Source organism: Sturnus vulgaris, unplaced genomic scaffold, assembly GCF_052056855.1.
Source record: "Sturnus vulgaris isolate bStuVul1 unplaced genomic scaffold, bStuVul1.hap1 Scaffold_378, whole genome shotgun sequence".
Classification (NCBI taxonomy): domain Eukaryota; kingdom Metazoa; phylum Chordata; class Aves; order Passeriformes; family Sturnidae; genus Sturnus; species Sturnus vulgaris.
Window position 1 is genome coordinate 1,055,843 of NW_028276430.1, and position 23,714 is coordinate 1,079,556.

Here is a 23,714-nt window from a genome sequence, read left to right on the forward strand (position 1 = left end):
GTAGGAATCGCTCCTTGAAAGACGAGCGAGAGCGTCTTTCTGGGTGCATTGCACTGAGTCGAGTGCTCGCTCGGGACTTTGCACTCGGAGCCAAGGCAAGAGGGCGTGCTTGCCCGCAGAACTGAGAACACGCTGTTGGGCAGAGCTGAAACTGACCGCCGGAGTTCAGCTCTCTCCGGACGGCAGAAGGCGAAGAACGAAGCCGCTTGCGAGCGGCGCAGTGCAGCGAAGAGCTCTCCGAATTCGCCTCTAGCTCCACGGTCCTTCTCAGCTGCAAGTAGCAGCGCTCGCAGTACATAGAGCTTCGCAAGGACCGAAGACCCGTAGGGAAGTATCGCACACGATAATGTGCCAGGACAGAGACGTGTTCTACATTGTCCCTTCTCGTCATGCAGTTTGTGCCTCTGCTGCTTCTGCTGTTAGGAATCGCTCCTTGAAAGACGAGCGAGAGCGTCTTTCTGGGTGCATTGCACTGAGTCGAGTGCTCGCTCGGGACTTTGCACTCGGAGCCAAGGCAAGAGGGCGTGCTTGCCCGCAGAACTGAGAACACGCTGTTGGGCAGAGCTGAAACTGACCGCCGGAGTTCAGCTCTCTCCGGACGGCAGAAGGCGAAGAACGAAGCCGCTTGCGAGCGGCGCAGTGCAGCGAAGAGCTCTCCGAATTCGCCTCTAGCTCCACGGTCCTTCTCAGCTGCAAGTAGCAGCGCTCGCAGTACATAGAGCTTCGCAAGGACCGAAGACCCGTAGGGAAGTATCGCACACGATAATGTGCCAGGACAGAGACGTGTTCTACATTGTCCCTTCTCGTCATGCAGTTTGTGCCTCTGCTGCTTCTGCTGGTAGGAATCGCTCCTTGAAAGACGAGCGAGAGCGTCTTTCTGGGTGCATTGCACTGAGTCGAGTGCTCGCTCGGGACTTTGCACTCGGAGCCAAGGCAAGAGGGCGTGCTTGCCCGCAGAACTGAGAACACGCTGTTGGGCAGAGCTGAAACTGACCGCCGGAGTTCAGCTCTCTCCGGACGGCAGAAGGCGAAGAACAAAGCCGCTTGCGAGCGGCGCAGTGCAGCGAAGAGCTCTCCGAATTCGCCGCTAGCTCCACGGTCCTTCTCAGCTGCGAGTAGCAGCGCTCGCAGTACATAGAGCTTCGCAAGGACCGAATACCCGTAGGGAAGTATCGCACACGAAAATGTGCCAGGACAGAGACGTGTTCTACATTGTCCCTTCTCGTCATCCAGTTTGTGCCTCTGCTGCTTCTGCTGTTAGGAATCGCTCCTTGAAAGACGAGCGAGAGCGTCCTTCTGGGTGCATTGCACTGAGTCGAGTGCTCGCTCGGGACTTTGCACTCGGAGCCAAGGCAAGAGGGCGTGCTTGCCCGCAGAACTGAGAACACGCTGTTGGGCAGAGCTGAAACTGACCGCCGGAGTTCAGCTCTCTCCGGACGGCAGAAGGCGAAGAACGAAGCCGCTTGCGAGCGGCGCAGTGCAGCGAAGAGCTCTCCGAATTCGCCTCTAGCTCCACGGTTCTTCTCAGCTGCAAGTAGCAGCGCTCGCAGTACATAGAGCTTCGCAAGGACCGAAGACCCGTAGGGAAGTATCGCACACGATAATGTGCCAGGACAGAGACGTGTTCTACATTGTCCCTTCTCGTCATGCAGTTTGTGCCTCTGCTGCTTCTGCTGTTAGGAATCGCTCCTTGAAAGACGAGCGAGAGCGTCTTTCTGGGTGCATTGCACTGAGTCGAGTGCTCGCTCGGGACTTTGCACTCGGAGCCAAGGCAAGAGGGCGTGCTTGCCCGCAGAACTGAGAACACGCTGTTGGGCAGAGCTGAAACTGACCGCCGGAGTTCAGCTCTCTCCGGACGGCAGAAGGCGAAGAACGAAGCCGCTTGCGAGCGGCGCAGTGCATCGAAGAGCACACGAGCAGCCAAAGAGCTCCTTCACAATCGCTTTCACTTCTCAGTGCTCTTGCTGCTTGGAAAAGCAGCACACAGCCGTTGCACGCCAGGGCAAAAGCTGGGACAGTGCCCGTCCTCACTCCTTCGCTGTGCTGTACTCCATGCAACTAGAGCGAAGCGAGAAGGACGCGAGGAAGAAAAAAGCGTTCTTAAAGTAGCCCCCTGGCAGCAGCCCTGAAAGGGCGCATAACACACGGCGTCTCGCTGCCCTCCGTTCTACATACTCGCGGCTCCCTTTGCCGACTTGCAAAAGTTGCTACCAGAGCAGAGGCGGCCAGATTGAAGAGGCAGTGCCTAGGTTCACCTTCTCCTTACTGCACGTAAGCCACGTCCAGCTCCTCGCTGCACTCTGGATTTCCCTTCTCCGAGGCACTTACCGTGGTGCTGTGTGCAACTCGGCGCCTAGAAGCGACCGCCAAAGCTTTCCCAGCGGGCTGCAAGGGAAGCACGGAGCAGCACAAGCAGCAGTGCTTCAGCTTGCTCCTTCCGACTGCTAAGGGCACTTGGGAAGGCAAGCGAGAGTCAACCACCTTCCTCTCCTAGTAGCCTGTAACGTGGTGCACACAAGCACGGGACTAGTGCCGCTTCGTTCACCGCCCTCGCCTAAGCGTGGAGTCGCTTTCACTTGCCGGCGGCCAGAAGCCGCTGCAAGGGCGCCACACAACCACAAGTGCGCCGGCAGCCAAGAGCTAGAGAACGCTGCTTCTGCCCAAGCCCGCCTAGGGCGTGCACCCTTGTTCTCAGAGCTCCGTGCAACAGTCTGCCTCTCTCGCAGTTCGAATGGAAAACGAAAGCTTTTCGCCTACGCCCGTCACAGAGATCCGTTGCCAGGACGAGAATGCTTTGTGGCCGGAGCTCGCGCCCGCCGCGAGGAAGCTGCTATTAGCACCGCATTGCAGGAACACGTCTCGCTCCTTGACTTCGTGCTTAGCGCTCTCCGAATTCGCCTCTAGCTCCACGGTCCTTCTCAGCTGCAAGTAGCAGCGCTCGCAGTACATAGAGCTTCGCAAGGACCGAAGACCCGTAGGGAAGTATCGCACACGATAATGTGCCAGGACAGAGACGTGTTCTACATTGTCCCTTCTCGTCATGCAGTTTGTGCCTCTGCTGCTTCTGCTGGTAGGAATCGCTCCTTGAAAGACGAGCGAGAGCGTCTTTCTGGGTGCATTGCACTGAGTCGAGTGCTCGCTCGGGACTTTGCACTCGGAGCCAAGGCAAGAGGGCGTGCTTGCCCGCAGAACTGAGAACACGCTGTTGGGCAGAGCTGAAACTGACCGCCGGAGTTCAGCTCTCGCCGGACGGCAGAAGGCGAAGAACGAAGCCGCTTGCGAGCGGCGCAGTGCAGCGAAGAGCTCTCCGAATTCGCCTCTAGCTCCACGGTCCTTCTCAGCTGCAAGTAGCAGCGCTCGCAGTACATAGAGCTTCGCAAGGACCGAAGACCCGTAGGGAAGTATCGCACACGATAATGTGCCAGGACAGAGACGTGTTCTACATTGTCCCTTCTCGTCATGCAGTTTGTGCCTCTGCTGCTTCTGCTGGTAGGAATCGCTCCTTGAAAGACGAGCGAGAGCGTCTTTCTGGGTGCATTGCACTGAGTCGAGTGCTCGCTCGGGACTTTGCACTCGGAGCCAAGGCAAGAGGGCGTGCTTGCCCGCAGAACTGAGAACACGCTGTTGGGCAGAGCTGAAACTGACCGCCGGAGTTCAGCTTTCTCCGGACGGCAGAAGGCGAAGAACGAAGCCGCTTGCGAGCGGCGCAGTGCAGCGAAGAGCTCTCCGAATTCGCCTCTAGCTCCACGGTCCTTCTCAGCTGCAAGTAGCAGCGCTCGCAGTACATAGATCTTCGCAAGGACCGAAGACCCGTAGGGAAGTATCGCACACGATAATGTGCCAGGACAGAGACGTGTTCTACATTGTCCCTTCTCGTCATGCAGTTTGTGCCTCTGCTGCTTCTGCTGGTAGGAATCGCTCCTTGAAAGACGAGCGAGAGCGTCTTTCTGGGTGCATTGCACTGAGTCGAGTGCTCGCTCGGGACTTTGCACTCGGAGCCAAGGCAAGAGGGCGTGCTTGCCCGCAGAACTGAGAACACGCTGTTGGGCAGAGCTGAAACTGACCGCCGGAGTTCAGCTCTCTCCGGACGGCAGAAGGCGAAGAACGAAGCCGCTTGCGAGCGGCGCAGTGCAGCGAAGAGCTCTCCGAATTCGCCGCTAGCTCCACGGTCCTTCTCAGCTGCGAGTAGCAGAGCTCGCAGTACATAGAGCTTCGCAAGGACCGAAGACCCGGAGGGAAGTATCGCACACGAAAATGTGCCAGGACAGAGACGTGTTCTACATTGTCCCTTCTCGTCATGCAGTTTGTGCCTCTGCTGCTTCTGCTGGTAGGAATCGCTCCTTGAAAGACGAGCGAGAGCGTCTTTCTGGGTGCATTGCACTGAGTCGAGTGCTCGCTCGGGACTTTGCACTCGGAGCCAAGGCAAGAGGGCGTGCTTGCCCGCAGAACTGAGAACACGCTGTTGGGCAGAGCTGCAACTGACCGCCGGAGTTCAGCTCTCTCCGGACGGCAGAAGGCGAAGAACGAAGCCGCTTGCGAGCGGCGCAGTGCATCGAAGAGCACACGAGCAGCCAAAGAGCTCCTTCACAATCGCTTTCACTTCTCAGTGCTCTTGCTGCTTGGAAAAGCAGCACACAGCCGTTGCACGCCAGGGCAAAAGCTGGGACAGTGCCCGTCCTCACTCCTTCGCTGTGCTGTACTCCATGCAGCTAGAGCGAAGCGAGAAGGACGCGAGGAAGAAAAAAGCGTTCTTAAAGTAGCCCCCTGGCAGCAGCCCTGAAAGGGCGCATAACACACGGCGTCTCGCTGCCCTCCGTTCTACATACTCGCGGCTCCCTTTGCCGACTTGCAAAAGTTGCTACCAGAGCAGAGGCGGCCAGATTGAAGAGGCAGTGCCTAGGTTCACCTTCTCCTTACTGCACGTAAGCCACGTCCAGCTCCTCGCTGCACTCTGGATTTCCCTTCTCCGAGGCACTTACCGTGGTGCTGTGTGCAACTCGGCGCCTAGAAGCGACCGCCAAAGCTTTCCCAGCGGGCTGCAAGGGAAGCACGGAGCAGCACAAGCAGCAGTGCTTCAGCTTGCTCCTTCCGACTGCTAAGGGCACTTGGGAAGGCAAGCGAGAGTCAACCACCTTCCTCTCCTAGTAGCCTGTAACGTGGTGCACACAAGCACGGGACTAGTGCCGCTTCGTTCACCGCCCTCGCCTAAGCGTGGAGTCGCTTTCACTTGCCGGCGGCCAGAAGCCGCTGCAAGGGCGCCACACAACCACAAGTGCGCCGGCAGCCAAGAGCTAGAGAACGCTGCTTCTGCCCAAGCCCGCCTAGGGCGTGCACCCTTGTTCTCAGAGCTCCGTGCAACAGTCTGCCTCTCTCGCAGTTCGAATGGAAAACGAAAGCTTTTCGCCTACGCCCGTCACAGAGATCCGTTGCCAGGACGAGAATGCTTTGTGGCCGGAGCTCGCGCCCGCCGCGAGGAAGCTGCTATTAGCACCGCATTGCAGGAACACGTCTCGCTCCTTGACTTCGTGCTTAGCGCTCTCCGAATTCGCCTCTAGCTCCACGGTCCTTCTCAGCTGCAAGTAGCAGCGCTCGCAGTACATAGAGCTTCGCAAGGACCGAAGACCCGTAGGGAAGTATCGCACACGATAATGTGCCAGGACAGAGACGTGTTCTACATTGTCCCTTCTCGTCATGCAGTTTGTGCCTCTGCTGCTTCTGCTGTTAGGAATCGCTCCTTGAAAGACGAGCGAGAGCGTCTTTCTGGGTGCATTGCACTGAGTCGAGTGCTCGCTCGGGACTTTGCACTCGGAGCCAAGGCAAGAGGGCGTGCTTGCCCGCAGAACTGAGAACACGCTGTTGGGCAGAGCTGAAACTGACCGCCGGAGTTCAGCTCTCTCCGGACGGCAGAAGGCGAAGAACGAAGCCGCTTGCGAGCGGCGCAGTGCATCGAAGAGCACACGAGCAGCCAAAGAGCTCCTTCACAATCGCTTTCACTTCTCAGTGCTCTTGCTGCTTGGAAAAGCAGCACACAGCCGTTGCACGCCAGGGCAAAAGCTGGGACAGTGCCCGTCCTCACTCCTTCGCTGTGCTGTACTCCATGCAGCTAGAGCGAAGCGAGAAGGACGCGAGGAAGAAAAAAGCGTTCTTAAAGTAGCCCCCTGGCAGCAGCCCTGAAAGGGCGCATAACACACGGCGTCTCGCTGCCCTCCGTTCTACATACTCGCGGCTCCCTTTGCCGACTTGCAAAAGTTGCTACCAGAGCAGAGGCGGCCAGATTGAAGAGGCAGTGCCTAGGTTCACCTTCTCCTTACTGCACGTAAGCCACGTCCAGCTCCTCGCTGCACTCTGGATTTCCCTTCTCCGAGGCACTTACCGTGGTGCTGTGTGCAACTCGGCACCTAGAAGCGACCGCCAAAGCTTTCCCAGCGGGCTGCAAGGGAAGCACGGAGCAGCACAAGCAGCAGTGCTTCAGCTTGCTCCTTCCGACTGCTAAGGGCACTTGGGAAGGCAAGCGAGAGTCAACCACCTTCCTCTCCTAGTAGCCTGTAACGTGGTGCACACAAGCACGGGACTAGTGCCGCTTCGTTCACCGCCCTCGCCTAAGCGTGGAGTCGCTTTCACTTGCCGGCGGCCAGAAGCCGCTGCAAGGGCGCCACACAACCACAAGTGCGCCGGCAGCCAAGAGCTAGAGAACGCTGCTTCTGCCCAAGCCCGCCTAGGGCGTGCACCCTTGTTCTCAGAGCTCCGTGCAACAGTCTGCCTCTCTCGCAGTTCGAATGGAAAACGAAAGCTTTTCGCCTACGCCCGTCACAGAGATCCGTTGCCAGGACGAGAATGCTTTGTGGCCGGAGCTCGCGCCCGCCGCGAGGAAGCTGCTATTAGCACCGCATTGCAGGAACACGTCTCGCTCCTTGACTTCGTGCTTAGCGCTCTCCGAATTCGCCTCTAGCTCCACGGTCCTTCTCAGCTGCAAGTAGCAGCGCTCGCAGTACATAGAGCTTCGCAAGGACCGAAGACCCGTAGGGAAGTATCGCACACGATAATGTGCCAGGACAGAGACGTGTTCTACATTGTCCCTTCTCGTCATGCAGTTTGTGCCTCTGCTGCTTCTGCTGTTAGGAATCGCTCCTTGAAAGACGAGCGAGAGCGTCTTTCTGGGTGCATTGCACTGAGTCGAGTGCTCGCTCGGGACTTTGCACTCGGAGCCAAGGCAAGAGGGCGTGCTTGCCCGCAGAACTGAGAACACGCTGTTGGGCAGAGCTGAAACTGACCGCCAGAGTTCAGCTCTCTCCGGACGGCAGAAGGCGAAGAACGAAGCCGCTTGCGAGCGGCGCAGTGCAGCGAAGAGCTCTCCGAATTCGCCTCTAGCTCCACGGTCCTTCTCAGCTGCAAGTAGCAGCGCTCGCAGTACATAGAGCTTCGCAAGGACCGAAGACCCGTAGGGAAGTATCGCACACGAAAATGTGCCAGGACAGAGACGTGTTCTACATTGTCCCTTCTCGTCATGCAGTTTGTGCCTCTGCTGCTTCTGCTGTTAGGAATCGCTCCTTGAAAGACGAGCGAGAGCGTCTTTCTGGGTGCATTGCACTGAGTCGAGTGCTCGCTCGGGACTTTGCACTCGGAGCCAAGGCAAGAGGGCGTGCTTGCCCGCAGAACTGAGAACACGCTGTTGGGCAGAGCTGAAACTGACCGCCGGAGTTCAGCTCTCTCCGGACGGCAGAAGGCGAAGAACGAAGCCGCTTGCGAGCGGCGCAGTGCAGCGAAGAGCTCTCCGAATTCGCCTCTAGCTCCACGGTCCTTCTCAGCTGCAAGTAGCAGCGCTCGCAGTACATAGAGCTTCGCAAGGACCGAAGACCCGTAGGGAAGTATCGCACACGCAAATGTGCCAGGACAGAGACGTGTTCTACATTGTCCCTTCTCGTCATGCAGTTTGTGCCTCTGCTGCTTCTGCTGGTAGGAATCGCTCCTTGAAAGACGAGCGAGAGCGTCTTTCTGGGTGCATTGCACTGAGTCGAGTGCTCGCTCGGGACTTTGCACTCGGAGCCAAGGCAAGAGGGCGTGCTTGCCCGCAGAACTGAGAACACGCTGTTGGGCAGAGCTGAAACTGACCGCCGGAGATCAGCTTTCTCCGGACGGCAGAAGGCGAAGAACGAAGCCGCTTGCGAGCGGCGCAGTGCAGCGAAGAGCTCTCCGAATTCGCCTCTAGCTCCACGGTCCTTCTCAGCTGCAAGTAGCAGCGCTCGCAGTACATAGAGCTTCGCAAGGACCGAAGACCCGTAGGGAAGTATCGCACACGATAATGTGCCAGGACAGAGACGTGTTCTACATTGTCCCTTCTCGTCATGCAGTTTGTGCCTCTGCTGCTTCTGCTGTTAGGAATCGCTCCTTGAAAGACGAGCGAGAGCGTCTTTCTGGGTGCATTGCACTGAGTCGAGTGCTCGCTCGGGACTTTGCACTCGGAGCCAAGGCAAGAGGGCGTGCTTGCCCGCAGAACTGAGAACACGCTGTTGGGCAGAGCTGCAACTGACCGCCGGAGTTCAGCTCTCTCCGGACGGCAGAAGGCGAAGAACGAAGCCGCTTGCGAGCGGCGCAGTGCAGCGAAGAGCTCTCCGAATTCGCCGCTAGCTCCACGGTCCTTCTCAGCTGCGAGTAGCAGCGCTCGCAGTACATAGAGCTTCGCAAGGACCGAATACCCGTAGGGAAGTATCGCACACGAAAATGTGCCAGGACAGAGACGTGTTCTACATTGTCCCTTCTCGTCATCCAGTTTGTGCCTCTGCTGCTTCTGCTGTTAGGAATCGCTCCTTGAAAGACGAGCGAGAGCGTCCTTCTGGGTGCATTGCACTGAGTCGAGTGCTCGCTCGGGACTTTGCACTCGGAGCCAAGGCAAGAGGGCGTGCTTGCCCGCAGAACTGAGAACACGCTGTTGGGCAGAGCTGAAACTGACCGCCGGAGTTCAGCTCTCTCCGGACGGCAGAAGGCGAAGAACGAAGCCGCTTGCGAGCGGCGCAGTGCAGCGAAGAGCTCTCCGAATTCGCCTCTAGCTCCACGGTTCTTCTCAGCTGCAAGTAGCAGCGCTCGCAGTACATAGAGCTTCGCAAGGACCGAAGACCCGTAGGGAAGTATCGCACACGATAATGTGCCAGGACAGAGACGTGTTCTACATTGTCCCTTCTCGTCATGCAGTTTGTGCCTCTGCTGCTTCTGCTGGTAGGAATCGCTCCTTGAAAGACGAGCGAGAGCGTCTTTCTGGGTGCATTGCACTGAGTCGAGTGCTCGCTCGGGACTTTGCACTCGGAGCCAAGGCAAGAGGGCGTGCTTGCCCGCAGAACTGAGAACACGCTGTTGGGCAGAGCTGAAACTGACCGCCAGAGTTCAGCTCTCTCCGGACGGCAGAAGGCGAAGAACGAAGCCGCTTGCGAGCGGCGCAGTGCAGCGAAGAGCACACGAGCAGCCAAAGAGCTCCTTCACAATCGCTTTCACTTCTCAGTGCTCTTGCTGCTTGGAAAAGCAGCACACAGCCGTTGCACGCCAGGGCAAAAGCTGGGACAGTGCCCGTCCTCACTCCTTCGCTGTGCTGTACTCCATGCAGCTAGAGCGAAGCGAGAAGGACGCGAGGAAGAAAAAAGCGTTCTTAAAGTAGCCCCCTGGCAGCAGCCCTGAAAGGGCGCATAACACACGGCGTCTCGCTGCCCTCCGTTCTACATACTCGCGGCTCCCTTTGCCGACTTGCAAAAGTTGCTACCAGAGCAGAGGCGGCCAGATTGAAGAGGCAGTGCCTAGGTTCACCTTCTCCTTACTGCACGTAAGCCACGTCCAGCTCCTCGCTGCACTCTGGATTTCCCTTCTCCGAGGCACTTACCGTGGTGCTGTGTGCAACTCGGCACCTAGAAGCGACCGCCAAAGCTTTCCCAGCGGGCTGCAAGGGAAGCACGGAGCAGCACAAGCAGCAGTGCTTCAGCTTGCTCCTTCCGACTGCTAAGGGCACTTGGGAAGGCAAGCGAGAGTCAACCACCTTCCTCTCCTAGTAGCCTGTAACGTGGTGCACACAAGCACGGGACTAGTGCCGCTTCGTTCACCGCCCTCGCCTAAGCGTGGAGTCGCTTTCACTTGCCGGCGGCCAGAAGCCGCTGCAAGGGCGCCACACAACCACAAGTGCGCCGGCAGCCAAGAGCTAGAGAACGCTGCTTCTGCCCAAGCCCGCCTAGGGCGTGCACCCTTGTTCTCAGAGCTCCGTGCAACAGTCTGCCTCTCTCGCAGTTCGAATGGAAAACGAAAGCTTTTCGCCTACGCCCGTCACAGAGATCCGTTGCCAGGACGAGAATGCTTTGTGGCCGGAGCTCGCGCCCGCCGCGAGGAAGCTGCTATTAGCACCGCATTGCAGGAACACGTCTCGCTCCTTGACTTCGTGCTTAGCGCTCTCCGAATTCGCCTCTAGCTCCACGGTCCTTCTCAGCTGCAAGTAGCAGCGCTCGCAGTACATAGAGCTTCGCAAGGACCGAAGACCCGTAGGGAAGTATCGCACACGATAATGTGCCAGGACAGAGACGTGTTCTACATTGTCCCTTCTCGTCATCCAGTTTGTGCCTCTGCTGCTTCTGCTGGTAGGAATCGCTCCTTGAAAGACGAGCGAGAGCGTCTTTCTGGGTGCATTGCACTGAGTCGAGTGCTCGCTCGGGACTTTGCACTCGGAGCCAAGGCAAGAGGGCGTGCTTGCCCGCAGAACTGAGAACACGCTGTTGGGCAGAGCTGAAACTGACCGCCAGAGTTCAGCTCTCTCCGGACGGCAGAAGGCGAAGAACGAAGCCGCTTGCGAGCGGCGCAGTGCAGCGAAGAGCTCTCCGAATTCGCCTCTAGCTCCACGGTCCTTCTCAGCTGCAAGTAGCAGCGCTCGCAGTACATAGAGCTTCGCAAGGACCGAAGACCCGTAGGGAAGTATCGCACACGATAATGTGCCAGGACAGAGACGTGTTCTACATTGTCCCTTCTCGTCATGCAGTTTGTGCCTCTGCTGCTTCTGCTGTTAGGAATCGCTCCTTGAAAGACGAGCGAGAGCGTCTTTCTGGGTGCATTGCACTGAGTCGAGTGCTCGCTCGGGACTTTGCACTCGGAGCCAAGGCAAGAGGGCGTGCTTGCCCGCAGAACTGAGAACACGCTGTTGGGCAGAGCTGAAACTGACCGCCGGAGTTCAGCTCTCTCCGGACGGCAGAAGGCGAAGAACGAAGCCGCTTGCGAGCGGCGCAGTGCAGCGAAGAGCTCTCCGAATTCGCCTCTAGCTCCACGGTCCTTCTCAGCTGCAAGTAGCAGCGCTCGCAGTACATAGAGCTTCGCAAGGACCGAAGACCCGTAGGGAAGTATCGCACACGATAATGTGCCAGGACAGAGACGTGTTCTACATTGTCCCTTCTCGTCATGCAGTTTGTGCCTCTGCTGCTTCTGCTGGTAGGAATCGCTCCTTGAAAGACGAGCGAGAGCGTCTTTCTGGGTGCATTGCACTGAGTCGAGTGCTCGCTCGGGACTTTGCACTCGGAGCCAAGGCAAGAGGGCGTGCTTGCCCGCAGAACTGAGAACACGCTGTTGGGCAGAGCTGAAACTGACCGCCGGAGTTCAGCTTTCTCCGGACGGCAGAAGGCGAAGAACAAAGCCGCTTGCGAGCGGCGCAGTGCAGCGAAGAGCTCTCCGAATTCGCCGCTAGCTCCACGGTCCTTCTCAGCTGCGAGTAGCAGCGCTCGCAGTACATAGAGCTTCGCAAGGACCGAATACCCGTAGGGAAGTATCGCACACGAAAATGTGCCAGGACAGAGACGTGTTCTACATTGTCCCTTCTCGTCATCCAGTTTGTGCCTCTGCTGCTTCTGCTGTTAGGAATCGCTCCTTGAAAGACGAGCGAGAGCGTCCTTCTGGGTGCATTGCACTGAGTCGAGTGCTCGCTCGGGACTTTGCACTCGGAGCCAAGGCAAGAGGGCGTGCTTGCCCGCAGAACTGAGAACACGCTGTTGGGCAGAGCTGCAACTGACCGCCGGAGTTCAGCTCTCTCCGGACGGCAGAAGGCGAAGAACGAAGCCGCTTGCGAGCGGCGCAGTGCAGCGAAGAGCTCTCCGAATTCGCCTCTAGCTCCACGGTTCTTCTCAGCTGCAAGTAGCAGCGCTCGCAGTACATAGAGCTTCGCAAGGACCGAAGACCCGTAGGGAAGTATCGCACACGATAATGTGCCAGGACAGAGACGTGTTCTACATTGTCCCTTCTCGTCATGCAGTTTGTGCCTCTGCTGCTTCTGCTGGTAGGAATCGCTCCTTGAAAGACGAGCGAGAGCGTCTTTCTGGGTGCATTGCACTGAGTCGAGTGCTCGCTCGGGACTTTGCACTCGGAGCCAAGGCAAGAGGGCGTGCTTGCCCGCAGAACTGAGAACACGCTGTTGGGCAGAGCTGCAACTGACCGCCGGAGTTCAGCTCTCTCCGGACGGCAGAAGGCGAAGAACGAAGCCGCTTGCGAGCGGCGCAGTGCAGCGAAGAGCTCTCCGAATTCGCCTCTAGCTCCACGGTTCTTCTCAGCTGCAAGTAGCAGCGCTCGCAGTACATAGAGCTTCGCAAGGACCGAAGACCCGTAGGGAAGTATCGCACACGATAATGTGCCAGGACAGAGACGTGTTCTACATTGTCCCTTCTCGTCATCCAGTTTGTGCCTCTGCTGCTTCTGCTGGTAGGAATCGCTCCTTGAAAGACGAGCGAGAGCGTCTTTCTGGGTGCATTGCACTGAGTCGAGTGCTCGCTCGGGACTTTGCACTCGGAGCCAAGGCAAGAGGGCGTGCTTGCCCGCAGAACTGAGAACACGCTGTTGGGCAGAGCTGAAACTGACCGCCGGAGTTCAGCTCTCTCCGGACGGCAGAAGGCGAAGAACGAAGCCGCTTGCGAGCGGCGCAGTGCATCGAAGAGCACACGAGCAGCCAAAGAGCTCCTTCACAATCGCTTTCACTTCTCAGTGCTCTTGCTGCTTGGAAAAGCAGCACACAGCCGTTGCACGCCAGGGCAAAAGCTGGGACAGTGCCCGTCCTCACTCCTTCGCTGTGCTGTACTCCATGCAACTAGAGCGAAGCGAGAAGGACGCGAGGAAGAAAAAAGCGTTCTTAAAGTAGCCCCCTGGCAGCAGCCCTGAAAGGGCGCATAACACACGGCGTCTCGCTGCCCTCCGTTCTACATACTCGCGGCTCCCTTTGCCGACTTGCAAAAGTTGCTACCAGAGCAGAGGCGGCCAGATTGAAGAGGCAGTGCCTAGGTTCACCTTCTCCTTACTGCACGTAAGCCACGTCCAGCTCCTCGCTGCACTCTGGATTTCCCTTCTCCGAGGCACTTACCGTGGTGCTGTGTGCAACTCGGCGCCTAGAAGCGACCGCCAAAGCTTTCCCAGCGGGCTGCAAGGGAAGCACGGAGCAGCACAAGCAGCAGTGCTTCAGCTTGCTCCTTCCGACTGCTAAGGGCACTTGGGAAGGCAAGCGAGAGTCAACCACCTTCCTCTCCTAGTAGCCTGTAACGTGGTGCACACAAGCACGGGACTAGTGCCGCTTCGTTCACCGCCCTCGCCTAAGCGTGGAGTCGCTTTCACTTGCCGGCGGCCAGAAGCCGCTGCAAGGGCGCCACACAACCACAAGTGCGCCGGCAGCCAAGAGCTAGAGAACGCTGCTTCTGCCCAAGCCCGCCTAGGGCGTGCACCCTTGTTCTCAGAGCTCCGTGCAACAGTCTGCCTCTCTCGCAGTTCGAATGGAAAACGAAAGCTTTTCGCCTACGCCCGTCACAGAGATCCGTTGCCAGGACGAGAATGCTTTGTGGCCGGAGCTCGCGCCCGCCGCGAGGAAGCTGCTATTAGCACCGCATTGCAGGAACACGTCTCGCTCCTTGACTTCGTGCTTAGCGCTCTCCGAATTCGCCTCTAGCTCCACGGTCCTTCTCAGCTGCAAGTAGCAGCGCTCGCAGTACATAGAGCTTCGCAAGGACCGAAGACCCGTAGGGAAGTATCGCACACGATAATGTGCCAGGACAGAGACGTGTTCTACATTGTCCCTTCTCGTCATGCAGTTTGTGCCTCTGCTGCTTCTGCTGGTAGGAATCGCTCCTTGAAAGACGAGCGAGAGCGTCTTTCTGGGTGCATTGCACTGAGTCGAGTGCTCGCTCGGGACTTTGCACTCGGAGCCAAGGCAAGAGGGCGTGCTTGCCCGCAGAACTGAGAACACGCTGTTGGGCAGAGCTGAAACTGACCGCCGGAGTTCAGCTCTCGCCGGACGGCAGAAGGCGAAGAACGAAGCCGCTTGCGAGCGGCGCAGTGCAGCGAAGAGCTCTCCGAATTCGCCTCTAGCTCCACGGTCCTTCTCAGCTGCAAGTAGCAGCGCTCGCAGTACATAGAGCTTCGCAAGGACCGAAGACCCGTAGGGAAGTATCGCACACGATAATGTGCCAGGACAGAGACGTGTTCTACATTGTCCCTTCTCGTCATGCAGTTTGTGCCTCTGCTGCTTCTGCTGGTAGGAATCGCTCCTTGAAAGACGAGCGAGAGCGTCTTTCTGGGTGCATTGCACTGAGTCGAGTGCTCGCTCGGGACTTTGCACTCGGAGCCAAGGCAAGAGGGCGTGCTTGCCCGCAGAACTGAGAACACGCTGTTGGGCAGAGCTGAAACTGACCGCCGGAGTTCAGCTTTCTCCGGACGGCAGAAGGCGAAGAACGAAGCCGCTTGCGAGCGGCGCAGTGCAGCGAAGAGCTCTCCGAATTCGCCTCTAGCTCCACGGTCCTTCTCAGCTGCAAGTAGCAGCGCTCGCAGTACATAGATCTTCGCAAGGACCGAAGACCCGTAGGGAAGTATCGCACACGATAATGTGCCAGGACAGAGACGTGTTCTACATTGTCCCTTCTCGTCATGCAGTTTGTGCCTCTGCTGCTTCTGCTGGTAGGAATCGCTCCTTGAAAGACGAGCGAGAGCGTCTTTCTGGGTGCATTGCACTGAGTCGAGTGCTCGCTCGGGACTTTGCACTCGGAGCCAAGGCAAGAGGGCGTGCTTGCCCGCAGAACTGAGAACACGCTGTTGGGCAGAGCTGAAACTGACCGCCGGAGTTCAGCTCTCTCCGGACGGCAGAAGGCGAAGAACGAAGCCGCTTGCGAGCGGCGCAGTGCAGCGAAGAGCTCTCCGAATTCGCCGCTAGCTCCACGGTCCTTCTCAGCTGCGAGTAGCAGAGCTCGCAGTACATAGAGCTTCGCAAGGACCGAAGACCCGGAGGGAAGTATCGCACACGAAAATGTGCCAGGACAGAGACGTGTTCTACATTGTCCCTTCTCGTCATGCAGTTTGTGCCTCTGCTGCTTCTGCTGGTAGGAATCGCTCCTTGAAAGACGAGCGAGAGCGTCTTTCTGGGTGCATTGCACTGAGTCGAGTGCTCGCTCGGGACTTTGCACTCGGAGCCAAGGCAAGAGGGCGTGCTTGCCCGCAGAACTGAGAACACGCTGTTGGGCAGAGCTGCAACTGACCGCCGGAGTTCAGCTCTCTCCGGACGGCAGAAGGCGAAGAACGAAGCCGCTTGCGAGCGGCGCAGTGCATCGAAGAGCACACGAGCAGCCAAAGAGCTCCTTCACAATCGCTTTCACTTCTCAGTGCTCTTGCTGCTTGGAAAAGCAGCACACAGCCGTTGCACGCCAGGGCAAAAGCTGGGACAGTGCCCGTCCTCACTCCTTCGCTGTGCTGTACTCCATGCAGCTAGAGCGAAGCGAGAAGGACGCGAGGAAGAAAAAAGCGTTCTTAAAGTAGCCCCCTGGCAGCAGCCCTGAAAGGGCGCATAACACACGGCGTCTCGCTGCCCTCCGTTCTACATACTCGCGGCTCCCTTTGCCGACTTGCAAAAGTTGCTACCAGAGCAGAGGCGGCCAGATTGAAGAGGCAGTGCCTAGGTTCACCTTCTCCTTACTGCACGTAAGCCACGTCCAGCTCCTCGCTGCACTCTGGATTTCCCTTCTCCGAGGCACTTACCGTGGTGCTGTGTGCAACTCGGCGCCTAGAAGCGACCGCCAAAGCTTTCCCAGCGGGCTGCAAGGGAAGCACGGAGCAGCACAAGCAGCAGTGCTTCAGCTTGCTCCTTCCGACTGCTAAGGGCACTTGGGAAGGCAAGCGAGAGTCAACCACCTTCCTCTCCTAGTAGCCTGTAACGTGGTGCACACAAGCACGGGACTAGTGCCGCTTCGTTCACCGCCCTCGCCTAAGCGTGGAGTCGCTTTCACTTGCCGGCGGCCAGAAGCCGCTGCAAGGGCGCCACACAACCACAAGTGCGCCGGCAGCCAAGAGCTAGAGAACGCTGCTTCTGCCCAAGCCCGCCTAGGGCGTGCACCCTTGTTCTCAGAGCTCCGTGCAACAGTCTGCCTCTCTCGCAGTTCGAATGGAAAACGAAAGCTTTTCGCCTACGCCCGTCACAGAGATCCGTTGCCAGGACGAGAATGCTTTGTGGCCGGAGCTCGCGCCCGCCGCGAGGAAGCTGCTATTAGCACCGCATTGCAGGAACACGTCTCGCTCCTTGACTTCGTGCTTAGCGCTCTCCGAATTCGCCTCTAGCTCCACGGTCCTTCTCAGCTGCAAGTAGCAGCGCTCGCAGTACATAGAGCTTCGCAAGGACCGAAGACCCGTAGGGAAGTATCGCACACGATAATGTGCCAGGACAGAGACGTGTTCTACATTGTCCCTTCTCGTCATGCAGTTTGTGCCTCTGCTGCTTCTGCTGTTAGGAATCGCTCCTTGAAAGACGAGCGAGAGCGTCTTTCTGGGTGCATTGCACTGAGTCGAGTGCTCGCTCGGGACTTTGCACTCGGAGCCAAGGCAAGAGGGCGTGCTTGCCCGCAGAACTGAGAACACGCTGTTGGGCAGAGCTGCAACTGACCGCCGGAGTTCAGCTCTCTCCGGACGGCAGAAGGCGAAGAACGAAGCCGCTTGCGAGCGGCGCAGTGCATCGAAGAGCACACGAGCAGCCAAAGAGCTCCTTCACAATCGCTTTCACTTCTCAGTGCTCTTGCTGCTTGGAAAAGCAGCACACAGCCGTTGCACGCCAGGGCAAAAGCTGGGACAGTGCCCGTCCTCACTCCTTCGCTGTGCTGTACTCCATGCAGCTAGAGCGAAGCGAGAAGGACGCGAGGAAGAAAAAAGCGTTCTTAAAGTAGCCCCCTGGCAGCAGCCCTGAAAGGGCGCATAACACACGGCGTCTCGCTGCCCTCCGTTCTACATACTCGCGGCTCCCTTTGCCGACTTGCAAAAGTTGCTACCAGAGCAGAGGCGGCCAGATTGAAGAGGCAGTGCCTAGGTTCACCTTCTCCTTACTGCACGTAAGCCACGTCCAGCTCCTCGCTGCACTCTGGATTTCCCTTCTCCGAGGCACTTACCGTGGTGCTGTGTGCAACTCGGCACCTAGAAGCGACCGCCAAAGCTTTCCCAGCGGGCTGCAAGGGAAGCACGGAGCAGCACAAGCAGCAGTGCTTCAGCTTGCTCCTTCCGACTGCTAAGGGCACTTGGGAAGGCAAGCGAGAGTCAACCACCTTCCTCTCCTAGTAGCCTGTAACGTGGTGCACACAAGCACGGGACTAGTGCCGCTTCGTTCACCGCCCTCGCCTAAGCGTGGAGTCGCTTTCACTTGCCGGCGGCCAGAAGCCGCTGCAAGGGCGCCACACAACCACAAGTGCGCCGGCAGCCAAGAGCTAGAGAACGCTGCTTCTGCCCAAGCCCGCCTAGGGCGTGCACCCTTGTTCTCAGAGCTCCGTGCAACAGTCTGCCTCTCTCGCAGTTCGAATGGAAAACGAAAGCTTTTCGCCTACGCCCGTCACAGAGATCCGTTGCCAGGACGAGAATGCTTTGTGGCCGGAGCTCGCGCCCGCCGCGAGGAAGCTGCTATTAGCACCGCATTGCAGGAACACGTCTCGCTCCTTGACTTCGTGCTTAGCGCTCTCCGAATTCGCCTCTAGCTCCACGGTCCTTCTCAGCTGCAAGTAGCAGCGCTCGCAGTACATAGAGCTTCGCAAGGACCGAAGACCCGTAGGGAAGTATCGCACACGATAATGTGCCAGGACAGAGACGTGTTCTACATTGTCCCTTCTCGTCATGCAGTTTGTGCCTCTGCTGCTTCTGCTGGTAGGAATCGCTCCTTGAAAGACGAGCGAGAGCGTCTTTCTGGGTGCATTGCACTGAGTCGAGTGCTCGCTCGGGACTTTGCACTCGGAGCCAAGGCAAGAGGGCGTGCTTGCCCGCAGAACTGAGAACACGCTGTTGGGCAGAGCTGAAACTGACCGCCAGAGTTCAGCTCTCTCCGGACGGCAGAAGGCGAAGAACGAAGCCGCTTGCGAGCGGCGCAGTGCAGCGAAGAGCTCTCCGAATTCGCCTCTAGCTCCACGGTCCTTCTCAGCTGCAAGTAGCAGCGCTCGCAGTACATAGAGCTTCGCAAGGACCGAAGACCCGTAGGGAAGTATCGCACACGAAAATGTGCCAGGACAGAGACGTGTTCTACATTGTCCCTTCTCGTCATGCAGTTTGTGCCTCTGCTGCTTCTGCTGTTAGGAATCGCTCCTTGAAAGACGAGCGAGAGCGTCTTTCTGGGTGCATTGCACTGAGTCGAGTGCTCGCTCGGGACTTTGCACTCGGAGCCAAGTCAAGAGGGCGTGCTTGCCCGCAGAACTGAGAACACGCTGTTGGGCAGAGCTGAAACTGACCGCCGGAGTTCAGCTCTCTCCGGACGGCAGAAGGCGAAGAACGAAGCCGCTTGCGAGCGGCGCAGTGCAGCGAAGAGCTCTCCGAATTCGCCTCTAGCTCCACGGTCCTTCTCAGCTGCAAGTAGCAGCGCTCGCAGTACATAGAGCTTCGCAAGGACCGAAGACCCGTAGGGAAGTATCGCACACGATAATGTGCCAGGACAGAGACGTGTTCTACATTGTCCCTTCTCGTCATGCAGTTTGTGCCTCTGCTGCTTCTGCTGGTAGGAATCGCTCCTTGAAAGACGAGCGAGAGCGTCTTTCTGGGTGCATTGCACTGAGTCGAGTGCTCGCTCGGGACTTTGCACTCGGAGCCAAGGCAAGAGGGCGTGCTTGCCCGCAGAACTGAGAACACGCTGTTGGGCAGAGCTGAAACTGACCGCCGGAGATCAGCTTTCTCCGGACGGCAGAAGGCGAAGAACGAAGCCGCTTGCGAGCGGCGCAGTGCAGCGAAGAGCTCTCCGAATTCGCCTCTAGCTCCACGGTCCTTCTCAGCTGCAAGTAGCAGCGCTCGCAGTACATAGAGCTTCGCAAGGACCGAAGACCCGTAGGGAAGTATCGCACACGATAATGTGCCAGGACAGAGACGTGTTCTACATTGTCCCTTCTCGTCATGCAGTTTGTGCCTCTGCTGCTTCTGCTGGTAGGAATCGCTCCTTGAAAGACGAGCGAGAGCGTCTTTCTGGGTGCATTGCACTGAGTCGAGTGCTCGCTCGGGACTTTGCACTCGGAGCCAAGGCAAGAGGGCGTGCTTGCCCGCAGAACTGAGAACACGCTGTTGGGCAGAGCTGCAACTGACCGCCGGAGTTCAGCTCTCTCCGGACGGCAGAAGGCGAAGAACAAAGCCGCTTGCGAGCGGCGCAGTGCAGCGAAGAGCTCTCCGAATTCGCCGCTAGCTCCACGGTCCTTCTCAGCTGCGAGTAGCAGCGCTCGCAGTACATAGAGCTTCGCAAGGACCGAATACCCGTAGGGAAGTATCGCACACGAAAATGTGCCAGGACAGAGACGTGTTCTACATTGTCCCTTCTCGTCATCCAGTTTGTGCCTCTGCTGCTTCTGCTGTTAGGAATCGCTCCTTGAAAGACGAGCGAGAGCGTCCTTCTGGGTGCATTGCACTGAGTCGAGTGCTCGCTCGGGACTTTGCACTCGGAGCCAAGGCAAGAGGGCGTGCTTGCCCGCAGAACTGAGAACACGCTGTTGGGCAGAGCTGAAACTGACCGCCGGAGTTCAGCTCTCTCCGGACGGCAGAAGGCGAAGAACGAAGCCGCTTGCGAGCGGCGCAGTGCAGCGAAGAGCTCTCCGAATTCGCCTCTAGCTCCACGGTTCTTCTCAGCTGCAAGTAGCAGCGCTCGCAGTACATAGAGCTTCGCAAGGACCGAAGACCCGTAGGGAAGTATCGCACACGATAATGTGCCAGGACAGAGACGTGTTCTACATTGTCCCTTCTCGTCATGCAGTTTGTGCCTCTGCTGCTTCTGCTGGTAGGAATCGCTCCTTGAAAGACGAGCGAGAGCGTCTTTCTGGGTGCATTGCACTGAGTCGAGTGCTCGCTCGGGACTTTGCACTCGGAGCCAAGGCAAGAGGGCGTGCTTGCCCGCAGAACTGAGAACACGCTGTTGGGCAGAGCTGAAACTGACCGCCGGAGTTCAGCTCTCTCCGGACGGCAGAAGGCGAAGAACGAAGCCGCTTGCGAGCGGCGCAGTGCATCGAAGAGCACACGAGCAGCCAAAGAGCTCCTTCACAATCGCTTTCACTTCTCAGTGCTCTTGCTGCTTGGAAAAGCAGCACACAGCCGTTGCACGCCAGGGCAAAAGCTGGGACAGTGCCCGTCCTCACTCCTTCGCTGTGCTGTACTCCATGCAGCTAGAGCGAAGCGAGAAGGACGCGAGGAAGAAAAAAGCGTTCTTAAAGTAGCCCCCTGGCAGCAGCCCTGAAAGGGCGCATAACACACGGCGTCTCGCTGCCCTCCGTTCTACATACTCGCGGCTCCCTTTGCCGACTTGCAAAAGTTGCTACCAGAGCAGAGGCGGCCAGATTGAAGAGGCAGTGCCTAGGTTCACCTTCTCCTTACTGCACGTAAGCCACGTCCAGCTCCTCGCTGCACTCTGGATTTCCCTTCTCCGAGGCACTTACCGTGGTGCTGTGTGCAACTCGGCGCCTAGAAGCGACCGCCAAAGCTTTCCCAGCGGGCTGCAAGGGAAGCACGGAGCAGCACAAGCAGCAGTGCTTCAGCTTGCTCCTTCCGACTGCTAAGGGCACTTGGGAAGGCAAGCGAGAGTCAACCACCTTCCTCTCCTAGTAGCCTGTAACGTGGTGCACACAAGCACGGGACTAGTGCCGCTTCGTTCACCGCCCTCGCCTAAGCGTGGAGTCGCTTTCACTTGCCGGCGGCCAGAAGCCGCTGCAAGGGCGCCACACAACCACAAGTGCGCCGGCAGCCAAGAGCTAGAGAACGCTGCTTCTGCCCAAGCCCGCCTAGGGCGTGCACCCTTGTTCTCAGAGCTCCGTGCAACAGTCTGCCTCTCTCGCAGTTCGAATGGAAAACGAAAGCTTTTCGCCTACGCCCGTCACAGAGATCCGTTGCCAGGACGAGAATGCTTTGTGGCCGGAGCTCGCGCCCGCCGCGAGGAAGCTGCTATTAGCACCGCATTGCAGGAACACGTCTCGCTCCTTGACTTCGTGCTTAGCGCTCTCCGAATTCGCCTCTAGCTCCACGGTCCTTCTCAGCTGCAAGTAGCAGCGCTCGCAGTACATAGAGCTTCGCAAGGACCGAAGACCCGTAGGGAAGTATCGCACACGATAATGTGCCAGGACAGAGACGTGTTCTACATTGTCCCTTCTCGTCATGCAGTTTGTGCCTCTGCTGCTTCTGCTGGTAGGAATCGCTCCTTGAAAGACGAGCGAGAGCGTCTTTCTGGGTGCATTGCACTGAGTCGAGTGCTCGCTCGGGACTTTGCACTCGGAGCCAAGGCAAGAGGGCGTGCTTGCCCGCAGAACTGAGAACACGCTGTTGGGCAGAGCTGAAACTGACCGCCGGAGTTCAGCTCTCTCCGGACGGCAGAAGGCGAAGAACGAAGCCGCTTGCGAGCGGCGCAGTGCAGCGAAGAGCTCTCCGAATTCGCCTCTAGCTCCACGGTCCTTCTCAGCTGCAAGTAGCAGCGCTCGCAGTACATAGAGCTTCGCAAGGACCGAAGACCCGTAGGGAAGTATCGCACACGATAATGTGCCAGGACAGAGACGTGTTCTACATTGTCCCTTCTCGTCATGCAGTTTGTGCCTCTGCTGCTTCTGCTGTTAGGAATCGCTCCTTGAAAGACGAGCGAGAGCGTCTTTCTGGGTGCATTGCACTGAGTCGAGTGCTCGCTCGGGACTTTGCACTCGGAGCCAAGGCAAGAGGGCGTGCTTGCCCGCAGAACTGAGAACACGCTGTTGGGCAGAGCTGAAACTGACCGCCGGAGTTCAGCTCTCTCCGGACGGCAGAAGGCGAAGAACGAAGCCGCTTGCGAGCGGCGCAGTGCAGCGAAGAGCTCTCCGAATTCGCCTCTAGCTCCACGGTCCTTCTCAGCTGCAAGTAGCAGCGCTCGCAGTACATAGAGCTTCGCAAGGACCGAAGACCCGGAGGGAAGTATCGCACACGATAATGTGCCAGGACAGAGACGTGTTCTACATTGTCCCTTCTCGTCATGCAGTTTGTGCCTCTGCTGCTTCTGCTGGTAGGAATCGCTCCTTGAAAGACGAGCGAGAGCGTCCTTCTGGGTGCATTGCACTGAGTCTAGTGCTCGCTCGGGACTTTGCACTCGGAGCCAAGGCAAGAGGGCGTGCTTGCCCGCAGAACTGAGAACACGCTGTTGGGCAGAGCTGCAACTGACCGCCGGAGTTCAGCTCTCTCCGGACGGCAGAAGGCGAAGAACGAAGCCGCTTGCGAGCGGCGCAGTGCAGCGAAGAGCTCTCCGAATTCGCCTCTAGCTCCACGGTTCTTCTCAGCTGCGAGTAGCAGAGCTCGCAGTACATAGAGCTTCGCAAGGACCGAAGACCCGGAGGGAAGTATCGCACACGAAAATGTGCCAGGACAGAGACGTGTTCTACATTGTCCCTTCTCGTCATCCAGTTTGTGCCTCTGCTGCTTCTGCTGGTAGGAATCGCTCCTTGAAAGACGAGCGAGAGCGTCTTTCTGGGTGCATTGCACTGAGTCGAGTGCTCGCTCGGGACTTTGCACTCGGAGCCAAGGCAAGAGGGCGTGCTTGCCCGCAGAACTGAGAACACGCTGTTGGGCAGAGCTGAAACTGACCGCCGGAGTTCAGCTCTCTCCGGACGGCAGAAGGCGAAGAACGAAGCCGCTTGCGAGCGGCGCAGTGCATCGAAGAGCACACGAGCAGCCAAAGAGCTCCTTCACAATCGCTTTCACTTCTCAGTGCTCTTGCTGCTTGGAAAAGCAGCACACAGCCGTTGCACGCCAGGGCAAAAGCTGGGACAGTGCCCGTCCTCACTCCTTCGCTGTGCTGTACTCCATGCAGCTAGAGCGAAGCGAGAAGGACGCGAGGAAGAAAAAAGCGTTCTTAAAGTAGCTCCCTGGCAGCAGCCCTGAAAGGGCGCATAACACACGGCGTCTCGCTGCCCTCCGTTCTACATACTCGCGGCTCCCTTTGCCGACTTGCAAAAGTTGCTACCAGAGCAGAGGCGGCCAGATTGAAGAGGCAGTGCCTAGGTTCACCTTCTCCTTACTGCACGTAAGCCACGTCCAGCTCCTCGCTGCACTCTGGATTTCCCTTCTCCGAGGCACTTACCGTGGTGCTGTGTGCAACTCGGCGCCTAGAAGCGACCGCCAAAGCTTTCCCAGCGGGCTGCAAGGGAAGCACGGAGCAGCACAAGCAGCAGTGCTTCAGCTTGCTCCTTCCGACTGCTAAGGGCACTTGGGAAGGCAAGCGAGAGTCAACCACCTTCCTCTCCTAGTAGCCTGTAACG